The sequence below is a fragment of the Coregonus clupeaformis genome, unplaced genomic scaffold, assembly GCF_020615455.1.
Source record: "Coregonus clupeaformis isolate EN_2021a unplaced genomic scaffold, ASM2061545v1 scaf0039, whole genome shotgun sequence".
Lineage (NCBI taxonomy): Eukaryota > Metazoa > Chordata > Actinopteri > Salmoniformes > Salmonidae > Coregonus > Coregonus clupeaformis.
In genome coordinates, this window is record NW_025533494.1 from 214,049 (window position 1) to 223,745 (window position 9,697).

A 9,697-nucleotide genomic window follows, 5' to 3' on the forward strand; every position below is an offset into this window, starting at 1 on the left:
GTTCTTGTGATCATTTTGACCCCCACGGGGGTGAGATCTTGCGTGGAGCCCCAGATCAAGGGAGATTATCAGTGGACTTGTATGTCTTCCATTTCCTAATAATTGCTCCCACAGTTGATTTCTTCAAACCAAGCTGCTCACCTATTGCAGATTCAGTCTTCCCAGCCTGGTGCAGGTCTACAATTTTGTTTCTGGTGTCCTTTGACAGCTCTTTGGTCTTGGCCATAGTGGAGTTTGGAGTGTGACTGTTTGAGGTTGTGGACAGGTGTCTTTTATACTGATAACAAGTTCAAACAGGTGCTATTAATACAGGTAACGAGTGGAGGACAGAGGAGCCTCTTAAAGAAGAAGTTACAGGTCTGTGAGAGCCAGAAATCTTGCTTGTTTGTAGGTGACCAAATACTTATTTTCCACCATAATCTGCAAATAAATTCATAAAAAATCCTACAGTGTGATTTTCAGGATTTTTTTTTCTTAATTTGTCTGTCATAGTTGACGTGTACCTATGATGAAAATTACAGGCCTCTCTCATCTTTTTAAGTGGGAGAACTTGCACAATTGGTGGCTGACTAAATACTTTTTTTCCCCACTGTAGCTCCATTCTTTTGTATTTTATTTTATTCCTCGTGTTACTATTTTGTTTTTATTTTAAACTCTGCATTTTAGGGAAGGGCTCATAAACAAGCATTTCACGGTAAAGTCTACACCAGTTGTATTCGGCACATGTGACAAATAACACTTGATTTGATTTGACATACTAATGTAAAGGGGAAGTTGAACCCAATTTAACTAAAACTTCTAATTTCTAAACAAAGTTCCATGTTATCAAAATTAGGATTACATTTACACTGCAGTAGTATTGCTTCCCCAAAACATGTTTGAATATTGTATATGCTATCATTGCACTGTATATGAGGAAGGACATGGGTTGTTCTTGACCAGGAAAAAGTCCTGGCCCTAATGGAAATGTAGTCATATGAGTGTGGTGAAGTGCATTGGAAAGTCATTTTATACTTCAAATGTTTTGTTTGCCAACTACATACCTTTTGTATTATGGCCTTAATTCAACAGAAGTACACTGTCTTCTAATTTGTTGTAAATCTCTTCTGTTCTTAGTCCAGAAAGAGTTGTTATCCTCAGGTCTTCGAGAATGTGAGGCCAACCTGACTAGGGTCAAAGATCTCCTGCCAACCATCCAAGGTCAGTTCAATCCTCCCTATGTACTGTGGTTGTGACTAGATGGATTACAGCTACAAATGAGATTACCATACAAATAAGAATGGAATCATGGATTCATGGAATATAATCATTCTTATTTCTATGGATTTACCATTGAACTACTGCGAGAGTTTGGACTTAAGTTTTGAAGCCAAATAACGAGTCGGATATAACTTTTTGTTGCTATGGTGATAGCTAGCTAGAGGCTAGCTAGAGGTAGGGCAGCAATGTGCAGATAGCTGGTGGTCAATATGTACAGAGTTTCAATTTGAAAAGACCACATTTAGGAGGCATTGGCATTTAGCAGGACAAATTGGCTTGGTTATATTGTATCTGTGCACTGGCAATTTATTTGAAACGTTATAGTATATTTCCCAACTCCACCGGAATGATAGGATGTATATTATTAAATGCATTATACACTACTGTTTACATCAATATTGATTTAGCTAGTATGGTGAAGCAGTGTCTATGCATACAAGCAACAGTTCATTGATATTTCATCAAAAATAAACAATCGCCAGTGAAACTATTCATTTCAAAATCTAAGTGATATCTGACTCCGACTCCTCATCTGGCTTCAAAACGCAAGTCCAAACTCTCGCAGTGTTCAATGGTAAATCTCGTCCGTAGCTGTACTCCATCGAGTCACAACCATATACTCTAAGCTATGACAGAATGAGTGTTGATGTCCTATGTCCAGTAGTTCAATGATAGGATATATGGTGGAGCTGTTCCTCAGCTTGTTACCCATTCAGCCCAATTCTGATCTTCTTTCCCACTAATTGGTATTTTGACCATAGGAGGTTGGTGGCACCATAATTGGGGAGGACGGGCTCCGGAATTGGTGGAATGGTACCAAATACATCAAACACATGGTTTCCATGTGCATGATCCCATTCCAAATACTCCCTTCCAGCCATTATTATGAGCCGTCCTTCCCTCAGCAGCCTCCACAGCTTTTGACCAATCAGATCAGCTCTTTTGCTGATCATTTGCCCAATTATTGTCAAAAGATCTGAAAGCTCAAAAGACCAATAATTGGGCAAAATATCATAATTGGACTGACTGTGTAAACGCGGTATGTCATTGTTTCTCATTCCAGTTATGTCCTTTCTCTTTCAGGTTATCTCTACCTTAGCCCACAGCTCTTGTGCTCTCTTAAAGGGACACACACATTTAACAAAAACATCACAGGATATAGAACTGAATGTCATCAAATTTCAATGATGTTATCTCTTCTCTCTTCTAGGGAATCAGAAGGAATATAATGCTGATAGGAAGCCATGTTCTCCTGGCTGGGAGTTCTACAATGGATCATGTTACTACTTCTCTAAAGACAAACTGACCTGGGAACAGAGTCAGTACGCCTGCATCCGCGATGGAGGACACCTGGTCATCATAGAGAGTAGTCAGGAGCTGGAGGTGCAGTAATTAATTGCTAATGACTCTCACATAAAGGTCAGACTTCAAGTTAGGTACAGCCTTCTTTTAGTGTCTCTCTGTGCTTTGCATGTCTGTCTCCATTGGTTGACTTTAGTGGAAAGCAGATGGGGCTCTCGCTCTTCAAGTTAAAAATATACTTTATTTAGAATAGTATAAAAAAATAAACGTTCAGCCATCAAGGCTTTCATCAGGAAGAGAACCATTGTTCCATTGGTTGATTAACGTGTGGTTTCCTCCATAGGAGTTTATAAAACAGAGAGTGGTGACACTGGGAGTTGATCCTTATGAACACAGCCTCTTGATAGGACTGACAGATGAGAAGCAAGAGAAAGTGTGGGTCTTGATGGACAATACAACTCTTAATGAGAACATCAAGTAAGGATGTTTTTAAGGCATACAGTCGTGGTCAAAAGTTTTGAGAATGACACAAGTATTGGTCTTCACAAAGTTTTCTGCTTCAGTGTTTTTAGATATTTTTGTCAGATGTTACTATGGTATAATGAAGTTTAATTACAAGCATTCCATAAGTGTCAAAGGCTTTTATTGACAATTACATTAATTTTATTCAAAGTCAATATTTGCAGTGTTGACCCTTCTTTTTCAAGACCTCTGCAATCCGCCCTGGCATGCTGTCAATTAACTTCTGGGCCACATCCTGACTGATTCTTGCATATTCTAGCCTATTCTTGCATAATCAATGCTTGGAGTTTGTCAGAATTTGTGGGTTTTTGTTTGTCCACCCGCCTCTTGAGGATTGACCACAAGTTCTCAATGGGATTAAGGTCTGGGGAGTTTCCTGGCCATGGACCCAAAATTCCGATGTTTTGTTCCCCTAGCCACTTAGTTATCACTTTTGCCTTATGGCAAGGTGCTCCATCATGCTGGAAAAGGCATTGTTTGTCACCAAACTGTTCTTGGATGGTTGGGAGAAGTTAATCTCGGAGGATGTGTTGGTACCATTCTTTATTCATGGCTGTGTTCTTAGGAAAAATTGTGAGTGAGCCCACTCCCTTGGCTGAGAAGCAACTCCACACATGAATGGTCTCAGGATGCTTTACTGTTGTCCTGACACAGGACTGATGGTAGCGCTCACCTTGTCTTCTCCGGACAAGCTTTTTTCCGGGTGCCCCAAACAATCGGAAAGGGGATTCATCAGAGAAAATGACTTTACCCCAGTCCTCAGCAGTCCAATCCCTGTACCTTTGCAGAATATCAGTCTGTCCCTGATGTTATTCCTGGAGAGAAGTGTCTTCCTCGCTGCCCTTCTTGACACCAGGCCATCCTCCAAAAGTCTTCGCCTCACTGTGCATGCAGATGCACTCACACCTGCCTTCTGCCATTCCTGAGAAAGCTCTGCACTGGTGGTGCCCCGATCCTGCAGCTGAATCAACTTTAGGAGACGGTCCTGGCGCTTGCTGGACTTTCTTGGGCGCCCTGAAGCCTTCTTCACAACAATTGAACCTCTCTCCTTGAAGTTCTTGATGATCTGATAAATGGTTGATTTAGGTGCAATCTTACTAGCAGCAATATCCTTGCCTGTGAAGCCCTTTTTGTGCAAAGCAATGATGACGGCACGTGTTTCCTTGCAGGTAACCATGGTTAACAGAGGAAGAAGAATGATTTCAAGCACCACCCTCCTTTTAAAGCTTCCAGTCTGTTATTCTAACTCAATCAGCATGACAGAGTGATCTCCAGCCTTGTCCTTGTCAACACTCTCACATGTGTTAACGAGAGAATCACTGACATGATGTCAGCTGGTCCTTTTGTGGCAGGGCTGATATGCAGTGGAAATGTTTTTGGGGGATTAAGTTCATTTTCATGGCAAAGAGGGACTTTGCAATTAATTGAAATTCATCTGATCACTCTTCATAACATTCTGGAGTATATGCAAATTGCCATCATAAAAACTGAGTTAGCAGACTTTGTGAACATTTATATTTGTGTAATTCTCAACTTTTGACCATAGGAGATGTGTATTTGCACACATCTACACACACAGGTACAGTGGGGAAAAAAAGTATTTAGTCAGCCACCAATTGTGCAATTTCTCCCACTTAAAAAGATGAGAGAGGCCTGTAATTTTCATCATAGGTACACGTCAACTATGACAGACAAAATGAGGAAAAAAATTCCAGAAAATCACGTTGTAGGATTTTTAATGAATTTATTTGCAAATTATGGTGGAAAATAAGTATTTGGTCAATAACAAAAGTTTCTCAATACTTTGTTATATACCCTTTGTTGGCAATGACACAGGTCAAACGTTTTCTGTAAGTCTTCACAAGGTTTTCACACACTGTTGCTGGTATTTTGGCCCATTCCTCCATGCAGATCTCCTCTAGAGCAGTGATGTTTTGGGGCTGTCGCTGGGCAACACAGACTTTCAACTCCCTCCAAAGATTTTCTATGGGGGTTGAGATCTGGAGACTGGCTAGGCCACTCCAGGACCTTGAAATGCTTCTTACGAAGCCACTCCTTCGTTGCCCGGGCGGTGTGTTTGGGATCATTGTCATGCTGAAAGACCCAGCCATGTTTCATCTTCAATGCCCTTGCTGATGGAAGGAGGTTTTCACTCAAAATCTCACGATACATGGCCCCATTCATTCTTTCCTTTACACGGATCAGTCGTCCTGGTCCCTTTGCAGAAAAAACAGCCCCAAAGCATGATGTTTCCACCCCCATGCTTCACAGTAGGTATGGTGTTCTTTGGATGCAACTCAGCATTCTTTGTCCTCCAAACACGACGAGTTGAGTTTTTACCAAAAAGTTCTATTTTGGTTTCATCTGACCATATGACATTCTCCCAATCCTCTTCTGGATCATCCAAATGCACTCTAGCAAACTTCAGACGGGCCTGGACATGTACTGGCTTAAGCAGGGGGACACGTCTGGCACTGCAGGATTTGAGTCACTGGCGGCGTAGTGTGTTACTGATGGTAGGCTTTGTTACTTTGGTCCCAGCTCTCTGCAGGTCATTCACTAGGTCCCCCCCTTTGGTTCTGGGATTTTTGCTCACCGTTCTTGTGATCATTTTGACCCCACGGGGTGAGATCTTGCGTGGAGCCTCAGATCGAGGGAGATTATCAGTGGTCTTGTATGTCTTCCATTTCCTAATAATTGCTCCCACAGTTGATTTCTTCAAACCAAGCTGCTTACCTATTGCAGATTCAGTCTTCCCAGCCTGGTGCAGGTCTACAATTTTGTTTCTGGTGTCCTTTGACAGCTCTTTGGTCTTGGCCATAGTGGAGTTTGGAGTGTGACTGTTTGAGGTTGTGGACAGGTGTCTTTTATACTGATAACAAGTTCAAACAGGTGCCATTAATACAGGTAACGAGTGGAGGACAGAGGAGCCTCTTAAAGAAGAAGTTACAGGTCTGTGAGAGCCAGAAATCTTGCTTGTTTGTAGGTGACCAAATACTTATTTTCCACCATAATTTGCAAATAAATTCATTAAAAATCCTACAATTTGATTTTCTGGATTTTTTTTCTCATTTTGTCTGTCATCGTTGACGTGTACCTATGATTAAAATTACAGGCCTCTCTCATCTTTTTAAGTGGGAGAACTCGCACAATTGGTGGCTGACTAAATACTTGTTTTCCCCACTGTAAGCACGCATGCTCACACAAACACACACACACACAAAGACAACTCAGCTGTACACTCAAAAGCAAAACATTGTATACATAGTTCTGTTGTGGCCAAATATATATGGGCACTCTTGCACTATTATTAAATAATTCCCTATTTCTTCTCAAATAAGCTGAAATAGAAAAAACGTTTGATATCCACACATTTCTATTGGCTTTTCAACATTGCAGAACCAATTACATTTTTGTAAACTTAAGCAACTTTTTACTGTAAATTTGGTCCAGTCTTTAGCAGCAATCTGCTCTAATTCTTCAATGTTAGAGGGGTGCCCTCCACCAACTGCTGTTTTCAGATCTCACCATTGATTTGGGCTGTGATTCAGATCTGGACTCATCACTGCCCACTCCAGAACAGTCCAGTGTTTCTTCTTGAACCGCTCCTGGGTGCTTTCTGATGTGTAAAAATTCCAAGATGGCGTAGCAATGCAGTCGTGTTCTCTTGTGTGTCCTTGTAAATAGCCTATTTTTTTGTATTTTACGTATATATTTCCCTATCACACTTTTCGTCCTTCTACTAAATATACTTTCCTGCAACCCGCCTCACTCAATGTGGAACGGATTCTATTATTTACTCACCTTTATCTAGAATCCCCAGTTGAAACTAGCTAGCCAGCTAACTAGCTACTTGCTATTAGCGGTTAGCGGTTTTCACCCAGAACATCGGATTTTCTGCCGGAATAACTGAATCACTGGACCTTAACACCGGGTCGCAACCAGCTAGCCGCAAACGAATGGAAGTCAAATGGATGTTGCTGTAGTCTAATAACCACTTCCCCAGAAGCACGCACCAGTTAGCCTCGAGCAGGCCCATATCCCGGCTATCTACCTCTCTGTCTACCGAACGGGAGTAGCCAGCTAACCAGCTAACTAGCTACTTGCTATTAGCCACCGTTAGCTGTTTGTTTTTTTCATCATTGTCCGTGGACTGAACTACCTACCAGCCAGCTCTAGCCTGGACTATTATCGGCCAGTCTTCACTGTCTGCACAGCACATTATCGACGGTTAGCGGTTTTCACCCAGAATATCGGATTTTCTGCCGGAATCACTGAATCACTGGACAATCGCAACTAGCTAGCTGCAACCAAATGAATGTTGCTGTTGGCTAATCAGCCTTGAGCTAGCCTTGAGTTAGGCACATCTTCCGGCTATCTACCTTTCTGTCAACCGGACGGGACCTCCTAGAGTCGACACGAAGCCCCGCCGATCCATCACGACTGGTCTGCCGACGTAATCGTCTGTGGTTTCAACAGGCTTCCCGTTGCGACGACCACAAAGATCCATCTGCTAGCCCCGGCCGCTAGCACATGCAAACAGCCTTCTGCTTCCTGCTTGCCTGTGCTCTGGCACAAATTCGAACTGCTCTCGGACTCACATATTGCTGTTCACTGGACCTTATGATCACTCAGCTGCACAGCTGATGCCTGCTGGACTGTTCCTTTACATGGTACCCTGTCCTGTTTATCTGTTTAGCCTCGGCCCAAATTTTATCGCCATTACCAGTTGTTGTCTTAGCTCTCTCTAATAACACCTGTGATTGCTTTATGCCTCTCTCCCATGTCAATATGCCTTGCCTATTTCTGTTCCAGTTATTTCTTATTATACAATTTCACTGTAGAACCCCAAGTCCCTCTCAAACTGCCTCAAATAGTTCCTTTGTTCCACCCCCCATACACGCCGAGACCGGCTCAATCGGTGCCTCCAGTGATGCTATCTCTTTCATTGTTACCCAACGCTTAGGTTTACCTCCACTGTACTCATATCCTTCCATATCATTGTCTGTACATAATGGCCTGAATCTATTCTACAACGCCCGGAAATCTGCCCCCTTTTTTCTCTGTACCCAACGCACTAGAAGACAAGTTCTTAAAGCCTTTAGCCGTATCCTTATTCTAGTCCTCCTCTGTTCCTCTGGTGATGTAGAGGCTAACCCAGGCCCTGCAGCCCCCAGTATCACTCCTACTCCCCAGGAGCTATCATTTGTTGACTTCTGTAACCGTAAAAGCCTTGGTTTTCTGCACGTTAATATCAGAAGCCTCCTTCCTAAGTTTGAGTTATTCACTGCGTTAGCACACTCCGCCAACCCCGATGTTCTAGCAGTGTCTGAATCCTTGCTTAGGAAGGCCACCAAAAGTTCTGAAATGTCCATCCCCAACTACAACATTTTCTGTCTAGATAGAACTGCCAAAGGGGGTGGAGTTGCAATCTAATGTAGAGACAGCCTGCAGAGCTCTATCATACTATCCAGGTCTGTTCCCAAACAGTTTCAGCTTCTACTTCTAAAAATCCACCTTTCCAGAAATAAGTCTCTCACTGTTGCCGCTTGCTACAGACCCCCCTCAGCCCCCAGCTGTGCCCTGGACACCATATGTGAATTGATTGCCCCCCATTTATCCTCAGAGTTTGTACTGCTTGGTGACCTAAACTGGGATATGCTTAACACCCAGGCCATCCTATAATCCAAACTAGATGCCCTCAATCTCACACAAATTATCAACAAACCTACCAGGTACAACCCTAAATCCGTAAACATGGGCACCCTCATAGATATCATCCTGACTAATTTACCCTCTAAATACACCTCCGCTGTCTTCAACCAGGATCTCAGCGATCACTGCCTCATTGCCTGCGTCCGTAACGGGTCCACGGTCAAACGACCACCCCTCATCACTGTCAAACGCTCCCTAAAACACTTTAGCGAGCAGGCCTTCCTAATTGACCTGGCCCAGGTATCCTGGATGGATATCGATCTCATGCCGTCAGTAGAGGATGCCTGGTTGTTCTTTAAAAGTAATTTCCTCTCAATCTTAAATAAACATGCCCCATTCAAAAAATACAGAACTAAGAACAGATATAGCCCCTAGTTCTCCTCAGACTTGACTGCCCTTGACCAGCACAAAAACATCCTGTGGCGTACTGCATTAGCATCGAATAGCCCCCGCGATATGCAACTTTTCAGGGAAGTTAGTAACCAATATACACAAGCAGTTAGGAAAGCGAAGGCTAGCTTTTTCAAACAGAAATTAGCATCCTGTAGCACTAACTCCAAAAAGTTTTGGGACACTGTAAAGTCCATGGAGAGTAAGAGCACCTCCTCCCAGCTGCCCACTGCACTGAGGCTAGGAAACACTATCACCACCGATAAATGGACAATAATCGAGAATTTCAACAAGCATTTTGCTACGGCTGGCCATGCTTTCCACCTGGCTACCACTACCCCGGCCACCAGCTCTGCACCCTGCGCTGCAACTTGCCCATGCTCCCCCCGCTTCTCCTTCACACAAATTCAGACAGCTGATGTTCTGAAAGAGCTGCAAAATCTGGACCCCTACAACTCATCTGGGCTAGACAATCTGGACCCTTTCTTTCTAAAATTAGCCGCCGAAA